Source organism: Mangifera indica, unplaced genomic scaffold (genome assembly GCF_011075055.1).
Source record: "Mangifera indica cultivar Alphonso unplaced genomic scaffold, CATAS_Mindica_2.1 Un_0074, whole genome shotgun sequence".
Taxonomy (NCBI): Eukaryota; Viridiplantae; Streptophyta; class Magnoliopsida; order Sapindales; family Anacardiaceae; genus Mangifera; species Mangifera indica.
Window position 1 is genome coordinate 1 of NW_025401166.1, and position 14,891 is coordinate 14,891.

Below are 14,891 nucleotides of genomic sequence, written 5' to 3' on the forward strand. Positions count from 1 at the left end.
TCGTAGCATGCAGGCAGCAAATGACTGATGTGAACATCCTGAATGGGAAACTTCTCATTGCAATCATAGTCCTGATTAAACAAAACAAAAGCTATTCAGATCTCAAAATTGTAATTATATTTCACCTCTACTTTTATTTCAGATTCAAAATGTTTTTTTTATTTTTAAACTCAGTCTAAATATCACTATTCACATATATTTGTCAAACTCCCTGTCTATTTAAAAAAAAGCAAGTTATTTGTCTCATTCATCAAAGAATTTTTTTACAGTAGTCAACGCACTCTGTTCAGGATTGAGAAACTATTTTTTTTACTTAAAAAAACTCCAGTAAATCCTTCTTGTGAAGTATGGTGATTTTATTTATAGTATTTTGTAAACAACTACACTGTCATCTGCAAACAGAATGTAATGCAGAAAGGAAGTGAATGTGTACCTTGAAAAAATTGATGCTGCATAAGAATATACATACACAAAGGAGAGATCACAGTCAAAAATCTATTAGCAGAGAAGCATATGGATCAAAAGGTTTAAGGAAAAATACTAGTCCTCCATCATGATTACTTTTGTCTTCCTTTCTCTCATGTACCTTTCAAGGGGGTTCTTCCTTCCACGAGTCAAATTAATCCTAACATTGCTCACACAGCAACATCTTCTTCTTTTAGTGAAACACCACCAGCTTTCTGATTGACAAATCACTCTTTGAGATACCCGCGACTCCATGGGGCAAAAAATATATAAATACACAGATTATGTCTACTACACCTGAGAACAAACAATATCTTGTGGAGTGATGCCTTTGAAGTGATCTAGCTTGGCCTTTGGAACTGAAAATTCATTGCAGAACTGAAAAACATATAAATTGCTATGATTATACCGCATTTAAACCACGGTACAGCATGCTGAAAAGCTTCAAAGAAATAAATTACTTTTTTTTATTGACACAGATGAAAGACTTAACATCATACACTGTCCCGACAATAATACAAAATACCTGGTATATTTCCCTTCTCCGAATACGAAGGATTAAATCTCTTGCTTTCTTGAGCTCTTGTCGGGGATCAATCAAAATTGTTTTCACTATTAAGTCATCTAACTGTACTTGAGAAGAATGTTAAGTGTTTCACACAATCAGTATAAAGAAATTTTAAATTATTTCATGCTAAACCTTCCAAAATTCAGATGGCTGTTGAATTGAGGACGAAATGTCAAGATATTGATTTGCTTCTGACAGAGCATCAACAAGCATAAGTTCTACCGCCTGAAACCAGAAATATAGTCCAACACATTGCATTACCATTCAAATGCAGATTAAAAATTTACTGACATTCATACCACCACTACATATGACAGAAAAGATAAACCAATTGAAAATAGGTACCTTACTTTTGCATGTGTATAGACTGTCCGATGTAAATCAGCACGTGTGGAAAATAATTTGTGAACAGTAAGATCTGACCAGAATATCAAATTTTGGTAATATAATACACTTACTTTTAATCAGATAAAATGTTTCAAATTATACTAACAATCCTTGGCTCGGTAACATATCTCATCACCCATGACTCGCATACTTTCCATTAACCTGCCAAATTGATTAAAAAAAGGTACAAAGATTTTATTTACAGTGCATGACAATAAAGCAAAAAGCTTGATTCCAACCTCTGGACGTTCACACACATCACGATAATTTGAACTTAAACTGAAGGATGAGCATTATCATGTATCTGCCATAAGGTTAAACCTCCAGAAGAAATTGAAACATACCTTTCAAACTGAAAATTGCAGCCAAGACCACAAGCCCGGGAATCACGTACAATGTAATCAAACCTATAAACAAATGAAGTGCAATGACTTTCTGTAGTCAAAACATGTGGATCTATCAAAATAATTATCACAAAGAGATGAGAAAAATTAGTGGCCTCACTTGTCCACATCAATTCCATTTCGACCATTTGCAACAATATCATATAAAAACTGCTTTTCCTTTGTACTCTACATACATCAAAGGATAAGAATTTAGAACTACTAGCATAAGCCAAGTTAAAAAGGTTGGACAATTAGATGACTTACCCTGTCAGAAGTATGGCTAGCAACAATCATTTCCTGTTAAGAAATCAAATATATATCAGAGTCCATATTTCTACATGCAAATTCTTATTCATGTGTGCATAGAATGCTTGGATAAAAAACCTTCAGAATCATTGTAACCAAAAGATGCTAACATGAGAGGATATCAACATTTTGACAAACATACGAAAGCATACATTGGCCATGTCTAAGGGCATGATAGCTAGGATGCAAAAATGATAAGAAAATCATTCCAAATAAGACTGTCTGCCAGCTAGGTGTTCTTGGAGCAACATGCTCGTAACATAAATATCCCAAAACATAATATAAAATTCTGCAACTTTCATCTTCTGTATCATGATGGAACTCCAATGGATAGAGGGGTGCTTATGAGTATGAGTTTATCAAGAGAAAAGTGAAAGAAGAAAATAGAAGGTTAAGTAATGTAACCTTTACTCTCTTGATGCTTTCAGAATCAATCTCAATATTGTGCTCATCAACAATGTAGTCTATCATCTTTGCAGACATGTCCTCATGAGACCTGACAATATTTAATTAGATTAATTACTCAAAAGCAATGTATTAAATCTCTAAGTACAAGGCCTATAAAAATTTCACAAGGGCAGCTCAGAAACGAAAAGAATATTATGTTTCATCAGCCTAAATAATACCACTTGATGGTAGAGAAGTGTTGCATTTTAGTATATAACACCTAGAAGAAAATCAAATTATCTTATTTCTTCTCAACCATGGAAATGTCTTTGAAAATCTTGTTAAAATATAACTACATAAATTATATCGAATACATATTGTGAAAGTAGAGAGCACTTGTATGAAAATTTGATAATTTTGTATGTCTAAGAAATATAGAGTTCTAAGATGGCATTCTAATAGATATTCAAAAAGTAGTCGTCTCAACTTACATGGTGAGAGAACAAACAGAAATATTACATGACTATTGAGGTCACCATACATTTGCTTCAATAGATATAAACAGTAATTTAAAAATGAAATCTTATTAATTAATGTAAGCTATGATTCTAAGATCTTTATTTGACGGTTGTCACCATTGTTACTTTATCCACTGACACCATTAATAGTATTAAGTTAAATCGAATTATGCTTTGGTTGTCTGTTGTGAAAGAGAACAAAACATATAATCTATTGAAGAAAGTTAATCACCAGTTGGATCCGTTAAGAACTCGGGGAAGAAACTCGCGCTCAAACGTGTGACTAAATGGTCCATGTCCAATGTCATGTAGAAGTCCTGCATAGAAAATAAACAAAAGAATAAGACAGATTCAAACTGACAACTAAAAGACAAAGAAAGTCTGCTGATGAGCACAATTCATTACCAGCAAGTTTCACAGTCTGTATATCAGCACGATCAATATCAAACTCAGAGCCCTACAAGGATGGCATGCATATAAAGAAAGATTTCCATGTGATAGGTAGAATGAGGATAACCAGACAGAAAGAGAAGTTGTTACATGGAAAGCTTTAATTGTCCAAACAGCGGCGCCGGCCAGCCAATAAACCCCTAATGAATGTTCAAATCGAGAATGTACAGCTCCAGGGTAAACCAAGTATGCTAGACCTGGACAAAAAAAACTTTTAGGTTACACATTGATTTTGAGCCCACAGGCAGAAGTGCACTTGGAAGCACCTTGTCCACATGGAGAAAATATAAAGAATATTATGAATGTAGCACTCTTCAATTGATTAGACATATTGTTACACATTTATTCAGCATGCTGAACTTAATCAGGGTCAGAGGAACTCAAAATCACTTCTATCTTGGCTGTCAAAAACTACCGTACTAACAAAGTAAAATTCTTCATATCACAATATTTAGTTATGGTAACCGTTTACAGAAGCATATAACATAAATGTACATCCCACCATATTGGAATTCACAAGTGATGAAAGATAGACCAAAGTTCACTATTCTGCCGTAAACAATGCAGGGACCAAAGCAAATTCAGTGGTCATAAGTTTGATAAACCTTTAATTTTAAAGAAATTTCGGTAAAGTATCGCAAGATCATGAGATAGAATATTCTACAATATTAAACTATTATGAGGACCTCAATACTCACCAGGTTGAACCATATTAAATGACAAATTTCTTAGTAGTTTAGTCTAGAAAACGTCATTACTCACCAAGTTGCTTTAGATCGCGAAGTCTGTAAATTATAATAAAAGATTATCAGAAGACAATCTTAACACACAATAAAAAGTAAAGACACAGAAATCCTTTCAAATCATTGGACCCTTTAAAACTTGCCTCTGAAATTGTTCAGTATCAATAAACTTCAAAGACAGCTGCATTTAGAGAAAAGTACTAATTAAGTTTAAATTAGCAACATAATTGTACAACGATGAAATGCGTGCAAGGCACTTTAAGTGACATGATACGTCACATACAGTAAACAACCACTCAGCACTTTCCAGGATTGCACGGCAACGACCATGACGAACAATTATAATTAATGTTGTGAACTGTAAATCATTGTAACGTGCTCTGGTTTTTTTTTTTTTCTCTCTTTTTTAAAGTATTTCCTCATGTTTATCATCTTCTAAGGTCATATCTCCAACTTAAATTAATAAATAAATTATGGATCCAGAAAAAGAAAGTTGAAGTCGAATTCAAATTCAGTTCTACTTGATTCAAATTTAAACTCAAATAACGCATAAATAATTCTTCTTTTTTTTGGTAAGTGCGTAAATAATTCTTCAAAGTTCTACAAAAAAAAAAAAAAAATTATGCAAATAAATTAAACGTTTCAATCAGGTAGCTACATCAAATTGCAAAAACACAAAGAAAATCATTTATAGAATCAAAATAACATATAATTCAAAAGAAGAAGAACAAAATAAATGTAGAATAGAAGCTATTACCTTATCTAGATAGATGTTGCCGTGAACATTATCATGAACATGCTTTGAGAAGCGGCGGTCACATAAAGGCTCCAAAGTGTGCAAGTACGAGAGCTGGTCATCCGCAGTAGTTCCCATTGTGAGCTCGATGAAACTCTGAACACGAAGAGTAGAAAAAAATAGAGAGAATGAACTACCGAGAAAAAAGGAAAAAAAGAGAAAGAAGTAGAGAATTGAAATTCGATACTCACAAGCTATAGCTTAGGGTTATGAAGAATGGTTAACGTGTAACGTGTGGGAAATGAGAGAGGGAAAAGGCAGTTATATAAAGGAATGCCGGGAGTTTGTGACGTGGAATGCACCAGGCGATAAGGAATAGAGCGTTAGGTGGTGGTAAATTGTTGTAAATTCTGGAGGGAGAAACGTTATGGAAGATGAATGGTTTAATATGAACATTTTATTAAGGCAGAAGCGAAAGAGAAAGTGATAGTTGAAACTTGAAAGCTTATGAAACTGCCAAAAATCAAATAAAGAAGAAAACAATGAAAAGGGACAAATATTATATTAATTTATAACTGTAAGTAGGACACATGTCTCCCTCTTCCTTTCTTCCTCTCCCTCTGTCGGTTGATGCATCAAAATGATCAATCATTACCGCAGTTATATTTAATTTTGCACAGCAATTATTATGTTTACTGTTAGAATTAATTTGAGTATTAATGATAATTAAAAAAAAAATGAAAGAAGTTTGGTCCACATGGAATGGAACGATGTACAAGGAATTTCACCACAGACTGGTGCCACCTGTTTAGATTGAGATGCTCTGTGACGTAAAGCAATCAACTCTTTACCAAAAGCAAAACAGAATCTTCTTCCACCACAAAAGAGAAAGTTAAGGCTTTAAACAAAGGAAAAACTATCTCGCCAAATGATCCACGTGACCAAGAATATATAAAAAAAAAATTAAGGCCAAAAAGGTAAAGTAAAATCTCACCCTTACACCCATTTATTTTTTAAATCTCAAATATTTATTTAAAATTGATTCAACCTTTTCAATAAAATTAAAAATAAAACTATTATCTTTTTGATAATATTAAAAAATTATAATTTTATCATATTTCTTTTTTTAATTTTTAAAAATTAACAATTTTATCTCTAATTAAACATTTCAATTTTTAAAAAATAATAATTTTTCCTCACTTAGGTTTTTCTCATCAAAACCCTCCAATCACCACACCGTCACCGACGCCACTGTCTTCCCACCCTCACCATCAAAATCATCAGGAAGGTTATTCGACGATTTCAACAGTGAGGGCAAGAAGAGATTGGCACCTATGATAGTGTGATGGTCAAAGAGTTTCAAAGAGAAAAACCTAGGAGGAAGGAATAATCATTTTTTAAAACTTAAAATATTTAGTGAAAAATAAAATTGTTAGTTTTCATAAACTACGAGAGAAATAAGATAAAATTATAATTTTTTTAATATTATTGACAAAATAACAATTTTAATCTCGACTATAACAAAAAAGTTTAATAAATTTTAAGTAACAAGTGAATTTTTGAACTTTTGAAAATTGAAAGATGTGGATTTGGGATTTCACAATACCTTGGGTGGGAATAAGTCTTTTGGCCAAAAATTTATTTCTCCGCCTCAGCTAAAATTAAAAAAAAAATACATCCATCCAATTTTAACTTAATTATATAAAATCCGAAAAAGATTTACACGTCTTCTGGTTCAAATGAAATGCTTGTGTCTCAAATTTGACATAGTCTGTCTTAGGTGATCATAAATCATAAAGATGTGTTTAAAGCCGTTTGAAATTGTTCGGGAACACGGAGTAGAGGGGCCTGTATTACACCAGGCTTTCCCAGCTGACCACATGCAGCCATCTGATCATCACCTCGACTGAGTCGCAAGAAAACAATGCACCCTGCCTCAGCAAGAACATTTCGAAACTCAATCATCTTCTCATAACTGGTTGGCCTAAACTGTGATCCAGAATGAGGATTGAATGAAATGAGGTTGATTTTACAAGGAATGCCCTGAACTAGATCAATAAGCCTCTTTGCATCATCCAAGCTGCAATATAATAGACACTGAAACTCAGTGACTCCAGATTTAAACATATTAAGTCTCTCACAAACAGATGAAAAAAGAAAATGGATCAAGGTCATGATTATAGCAGGTTAACATACAAACTACCAGCAAACTTTTTTCTACTATCAATGTGCCATAGATAATAAGAAAGGTTTATCTAACCTGTCGTTAATTCCTGCAAGCATTACATATTCAAACAAAACTTTGTAATTATGTTTATAACGTATTTCCTCCCGAAGGGTCTCAAGAAGCAACCCAAGTTTATACTTTCGATTAATTGGCATGATCCAGTTTCTGACCTGCATATTTTGTCAAAAGGAGGTCAATCCTCTCTATCTGCCAATCAAGCTATCAATTATTTGTTTCAACCAAAATAAAGCTAGACATATAATACCTCATCGGTTGTAGCATTCAAACTAACAGCCAAGGCACAATTGGACTCATGGAGAAATCGTTTCAGCTGGGGGACAAGCCCACTTGTAGAAACAGTGACCTTGCGAGGACTGAAGTGAAGGCCCTGCTCATGTACCATAATGTCGGATGCTTTTATGACATTTTCAACATTGTGAAGTGGCTCTCCCATTCCCTACATAAGAATTTTCATGCCAATAATTAGAATAGACCACATAATATAACCGGTCCATGCTAAGCAATAGAGAAGATGAAAATTTTAAAACCTCTGCTCAACAGTTTATCAGCGTGTAATGATCAAAAAATGGTACAAAGTTACGACCAATTGGAAAAAAAAGCATGATAGTAGTGAATTATAAGACTATTTTTCTCATTTCTGTGTGTGTATAAGTGTTGTGCATGTCTGTGAGAAATTGCAGTCCTCCAAAAGGATTAACAAAGTACATATTAGAAAAAGCCAGACATACAAGAAAAAAAATTTACTGAAATCTAGTAAAAAGATATGCATAAACATCTTTTGGAAAACCATGCCAAAAAAAATAAAATAAAATTATCGATCGTTGCAAACTATATCTATGTCATAAATACAAAAACTGATTTTGTTTCCTTAACAACAGTTTCTGAGGAAATCATTGGGGTTAAAATTGAATAAACAGGGTATTAGAAATCAAAGTTTGGACATCTGTACATGAAAAATAACACATAACTTTTGTTCTAATATAAAAAGGAAAAAGTCATGAAACCACATTGAGCATGTTAATAGGGTCTATTGTTACAGGACCAGGAACAAAATATCGCTCCACTTGAAAAGCCCCAGTAGACTGAAAGGTTACTTCCAAATGTGCACTTACCATAAATACAACATTAGAAATTGAACCAACTTCATTTGAGAGCAGGCGCCGTGCAAATACAGCCTGCTCTACTATCTCAGCTGTGGTCAGATGTCTCTTCAAACCCATCCTGTAAAATGAAGACATCATGTTATGAACCTTAAATAAGGGAACAAAACCAAGACCAACATATATTGTGAAGCTTAGATGCAAAACATTATACTTGCCTGCCAGTGTAGCAGAACTGACAGTTCATGGCACATCCCACCTGACTTGAAACACAGACAGTCGTTCTACCTCTATCACATGGAATGATCACTGTTTCTATCACCAATCCATCATCCAGCACAAATAAAATCTGAAACCTCCTGTGAGTTTCAAAATCAATGAGAAGATTCTCAAAGTAATGCAATGTTCTAGTCTAAATGTGAAACATCAATGTCAAATATCTGGTGCATAGACAATTACAAGGGATAGTAACTAATAAACATAACACAAACAAAAAAGATTATTTCTACCTTCTTAGTTCCATCAGATGCTGTGAAAATGTCTTTCAAAGATAATGCCTTGAATTCAGCATGTTCACTCAACATTTTCTTGAAATCCTTGTTCAAACCTACATGATGTACAATTCTTAAAACCCATATACAGGAAGGTACCCAATACAATCTCCCCACAAGAAGTTGAATAGCTGAATTTATGTGGTAAGTCTATGACAAATAAACTCCAACAACCAAATAATAGTACCTTCCATCTCGTCAATACAATGTGCCCAGATGTTGTTCCCATAAAGGCGCTTCCACAACATTAAAGCCTGACCTGATCTGAACCCATATGACTGAACCCATTGCTGTCAAAGCACACACTCATAATCATAACTTAAAAAATTGTGTATTTCATTCATCAAGCTAAAGCAAAAGATCCAAATCATCTGGTCTCATTAAAAAACACCGTTATATCACTTATAACAAGTTTAAAACTTGCAATGCAAAATAAGCTCATTAAGTGGGAAATAAATGATAAAAACTGTAAAAAGTTTATACATACTTGAAGCTCAGTGTATCTCATTCCCTTAAGAAGCACCTTCGAACCCTTCTTTTGTGGAAAAACATTCCCGTCAACACAGTTTCCTTAAGAAAAGCAAAGACTCGGTTAAATTTGACGCCATACATATGTAATAAAAGAAGAGATTACGAAAAGCTTACTGACCCGCATCCGAGCAAGACTCATCAAAGGAAATTACAGAATTCGGTGCAGAACGAGCAGAAGTAGAAAGGGGGCGACTAGTGGGAGAGAAAATGGAAAGAAAAGTAACAGGTGGAGATTTTAAGGATGGGAAAAAGGGAGGACGAAAATAATGACATGGAGTTGTGATTGTTATTTCAGCAGACGCAGAGAGCGTTGGAGGTTTCATGAGAAACATAGAGTTAGCTCCTGCTCGCATTCGCCTCATCCACATACACCCCCGTTTCTATATCGTCTATTTCTCTTAACCGAAACGAAAGAATCAAGTTGATAGAGCTTCCAGTAGAACGATTGAAACGACGGCGTTCTCTTATCAATTTAGGTTGTGCTAAATGGCTCAACGCCCACTATAATTTTGGCTAAATAACTATTTCCCACTTTAAGGTTTGGTGAAATCGATTATAACCCTTTAGTTTTTAAAAGTTATAGTGAATTTTGTTCCATGAAATAATTAAAAAAAAGATCGTTTTAATACAAACTTAAAAACATAAAACATAAAATTATCTAAACAATAAAATTATGTGTACCCACTTTAAATATACAAATATGTACACATTTATATACGTCATCATGTGATTGGATGAGTATGAATTAAAAAAAAAACAATAACCAATCATACGATGACATATATGAATGTGTATATATTTGTGTACCTAAAGTGGGTACACATAGTATTGCTCTTATCTAAAATGTATAATATTCGCCAATTCACAATTTTTTTAGAATAAAAAAACGAATTATTATTTTGGAGGCTAAATACATATTCATTTTCTCATTTTTCTAATATTATTTCTTTTTCTTCTTTTACTCAAAATATGTTAATGTAACATCCCTCCCCTCATAGTTTATAGCATGCATGCGGGTCTTATATCTTACAAATTTTACTTCCATATAAATTTATTCATAACTCACCAGACATTACTCTTGGGATTAGGGCTGGATTCGAGCCAAGCCAGCTCGAGTTCAAGCTCGGCTCGGCTCGGTTCGAGCCCGAAACGAGCCAAGCCCGAGCTGGCTCGGGTTGGCTCAGTATATTTTTTTATACAAAACGACGTCGTTTTGATCCATATATATATACAAAACAGTATCGTTTTGATATAAAAAAAGAGCCGAGCCATTACCAAGTCGAGCCGAGCCAAATTCGGCTCGAGTCGAGCTCGAGCCGAACTCGAGCCGGCCATTAAAAAGCCGAGCCGAGCCCGAGCTGGCTGCGAGCCGAGCTCGGCTCGGCTCGAATCCAACCCTACTTGGGATGACCCCTAAATCTTGAGCCCCAAATTTCTTTTCTTGCTTTTCTTTCTTTTTCTTTTCTTCTTTTCTCTTTTTCTTTCATTTCCTTTCCTTTCTTTTCTTTTCTTTTCTTTCTTCTTCCTTCTCTTTCTTTTTTTTTTTTTTCTTGCCCAGAACTACGAAACACTGTTTATAGAACAGTATTTTGCAGGGCAGCCTTCATTTTCATACAATTTAACAGCCCAAACAGTTTCTAATTCATATAAGCTATATATCATTGAAAAGAGGATTCAAAGATCTTTCCAAAAAGCTATAATAGCACTCATAATTCAATAGATAAGACAGTCAAAACGTGAGATAAACTCAGTGACAAAAACTGCCTCCTTTGTTTATTTGGTAAAACAATCCTTGTGGTTCATACAATATTTAACAATCCAAATGATTCCCAATTCATGCAAGCTTTATATCACTGAAAAGAAAATTCAAAGAGCTTTCCAACGAGATATAATAGCACTCATAATTCCATAGATAAGATAGTCAAAACGTGAGATAAACTCAATGACAAAACTACCTCCTCTGTTTATTTAGTAAACCAGTCCTTTCAGTTCATACAAATCTTTAACAGTCCAAATGATCTCTAATTTATACAAGCTATATATCATTGGAAAGAAGATTCAAAGAGCTTTCCAAAAAGATATAATAGCACTCATAATTCATCAGATAAGACAGCCAAAACATGGGACGAACTCAGTGGCAAAAACTGTAAATATCATACAACTTTCTGCCATAAACAAAATAACACACATAGACATCCCAAATGGCAAAACAACATTCCTCAACTTCAAAATCATTATTTATAACATAGATCCAAGGAACCAAAAGTCTAAAACATGCAACATATCAAGGATGATTCTCCTTACCTTGTTTCAAGTCAAATCTTTGCAAATTGACTTCCTTCTCTTTGTTTTGCTTCCTTTATCACCAAGACCACTTTAAATCAATACCAAAACACACTAATATATTCACATAACATGCATATAAACATAGATAAAAGGGAAAGGAAGGAGATCTTTGGTTACCAAAGCTTCCAAGTGCTTCATTTTTTTTTTCCTTCCTTATTTATCTTCCAAAAGCCTTCCAAATCACCAACTTTTCTTCAAATACACAGCAAAGAAAGGAAGAAATTGCCTCCTCTGGAAGAGACGGGAAAATGATCAAAAAAGCAAAGGTAAAGTTTCTTTCTTTCTTTCTTCTTTCTTTTATTGACTTTTGGAACATATATATTAACTTTTCTTTCTTTCTTATATATATATATAACACATATAATTGGAAATGTCTCCAAACAGGGTTAAAAGATGTAATTATCCTTGAAACATGCCTGAAGGTATTACAGTCAATCTCTTTCTCCCACTCATTTCTCATTACCTCTTCATCCTCTTCTCTCACTCATTTATTTTTAATAAAAATATCAAACTTTTTTTTTTCTTTTTCTCACTAATATTTCATTATTGTCTCTTCTCTCTTATTCTCTCACTCATTTATTTTTTATAAAATGTAAATTTATTTTGTCGTCTTCTTTGTCCCACTCATTTCTCATTATCCTCTCTTCCTTTTTATTCTCTCCTTAATTTATTTAAAAGAAATCTCAATATATCTCTTCATCTTCTTGGTTTCACTCATTTTTTTTCAACTCAAGTAAATATTAATTTAGGGTTTTTGAAATTTGTTTCTAGGAAATCAAAATATGAAATAAATTGGTGAATATGATAGAAAGAGAAAGATGATCGGTGGCAAAAATGATTGAAGGATGTGTAATGGTTGGTTATAAAGATGATTAGAAAAGATGAAGGATGTTGGCATGGTGTTGTTAGTGAAGATAAAAGGAGAAAAAGAATGGTTGATGGTGGGTGGTGAACATGACGGTAGGAGAAGAATAAAAGAAATAAAAAATAAAGAAAAAATATTTTTTTTAAATGGGAAATAATAAATTATATATGTTTAGAGGATAAACTGATCAATTAATCTATATGCTTGCCAAGGGTAATTTTGTAAAATTAAAAATATATTAATAATTAAAGTTTGTATTAAATGATAATAACATTTTCATTGTTATATTAATAAATGATAAAACAATAATTTATACTAAAATCACATAAAATTCACTAAAAAGATGTCGAGCCTTCGCTCTAGCCTTTTGATTCATCTAATTAATCTTTTTGTTTATCTGTAACCTTTTGAAGAAAATCCATCGAGAGGAATGAAGTAGACATAGATCTTGTGAAACAAAATTCAAATATGAATCAACGATCCATTGAATTATAAACTATGGGGGATGCAGAGGGATGAAGTAATAAAAATGCTACCTATAAATACCTGAACATAATCCTCAAAGTACATATAAGCAAAGTGTTAAATTATTACATGGAGGGAGGGGTTTGGTTGATTATATTTAAAAATTATTTTATTTTTTTATTAGTAATAAAAAATTTTAGTAATATTTTATTATCAATAATGATATATCAAATAATTTAAAAGATATTTTTATTAGTATTTCCAACTTAGTATTTAAAATTATCAATGTATTATTAATTTTGTTATTACTTATTAATTTTTTAAAACAAAAATATTTTTATTTTTAATTAATATAATAAGAAAAATAAAATATATTTATAATAATTATATTCAAAGACATTTAAGTAAAATATTATACTGATATTATTTTATTACCTCAAATCAAATATAATAATAATTTATATCTATATATTTTTATTAAATTTTATCAAATATAATAAAAATAATTTATATTTAAAAATCTTATAAATAATTTATTTTTAAAATAATATTTTAATTTTAAAATAATACTACTCAAATGTTTAGGCCCATTGAAATTTATTTATGACTCAGACAGGTGGTCCAGTTGGTACTCAGTGTCCCGGGCGGGCTGTAGCTTTGTGAAAAATTGTTATGTCCTCTTGAAGTTGTGTGTGTGATGGTCTGGAGGTGTAAATGTATAGGGTGCCCATTGGGCCCTTGTACAGTTGAGTTGAAGGGACTAATTGGAATGCGTGGCTCTCGTTCACTGACAATATTGCTTCTCGGAAACCTGGAAGCAGACGTTCCCCACCGAAGGAGCTCCTAGTACCGGCATTAACACTGTCGTCCTTGAATACTCTCCCTTTTATCATCGCTGACATAGTTTCAACAGGACTGGGCCTCTCTTTTACTGGTGTACATTGATCAAAATCCAAAGGAGTTGGCTTCAGAACCATGGGAGATGAGAACCCAACAACCCCATTTTGTCCCCAGGAACCTCTTCTTTGACCTGAAACCTTTGAATCCTTTTAACAGTTAAAGAATCACCAAGAACAACGGTCAAACTCCAGATACAACCTAATAAGGATGAATTTCATGCATCATCTTTGTCGATGATGACGCCTAGGAGGGGAAGATGTCGCATGGTCGGAAAGAGGAGACGCCAGGGAGGAGAAGACATCGGTCTTCTCTGAAAAATTCAATCCGAAAGTTTGAAAACCCTAGGAGGAGAAATGTTATTTTTGAAAACTTAGGTTGAGATAAAATTGTTAATTGTTAGGGTTTAGGGGTAAAAAAAAATTAAATATAAGTTTATTTTTAATATTACAGGTAAAATGAAGATTTTGCTCTTGAATTCGTTAATTTAGTTTTTTTTTAACAACCCATAGATAGATAAATAGGCTTTTCAAAATTAATATGGAGGAAATGACAGAAAAAGCATAACTTGGGTGGGAAACAGTCGTTTGGCCGTAGAATAAACCTTCCGTGGGAATAAGTCTTTCGCCTAGTTATTTATGATGCAGTTAATTGGTGCATCAAGTTTGGGCTTTAAACATAATAATGACAAACACTCGCCATCATCAATTCAAAATTTCGAACGAAGGCAAGCGTGAATGGTAACTCAAAACTCGATAGAAAATTACAATAGCATTAAAGTCACTTCAAAGTTTTGGTTTTTGTGATTTTTCCGTAAACAAATGATATATACAAATTTCGATATTGCATAAATTAAACTATAGTAGTAATAATTAGAATTAATTAATTAATTTTATTATTTATTATATAAGAGTAATAAATAATATATACAAATTGAATAAA

The 14,891-nt window shown here is 32.8% G+C and overlaps 1 pseudogene; it reads right to left on the bottom strand.

Annotated features, from left to right (window-relative positions):
* Nucleotides 1-7: 7 nt before the first annotated feature.
* On the bottom strand, nt 8-9,816 carry LOC123207363 (annotated as a pseudogene).
* Nucleotides 9,817-14,891: the final 5,075 nt, after the last annotated feature.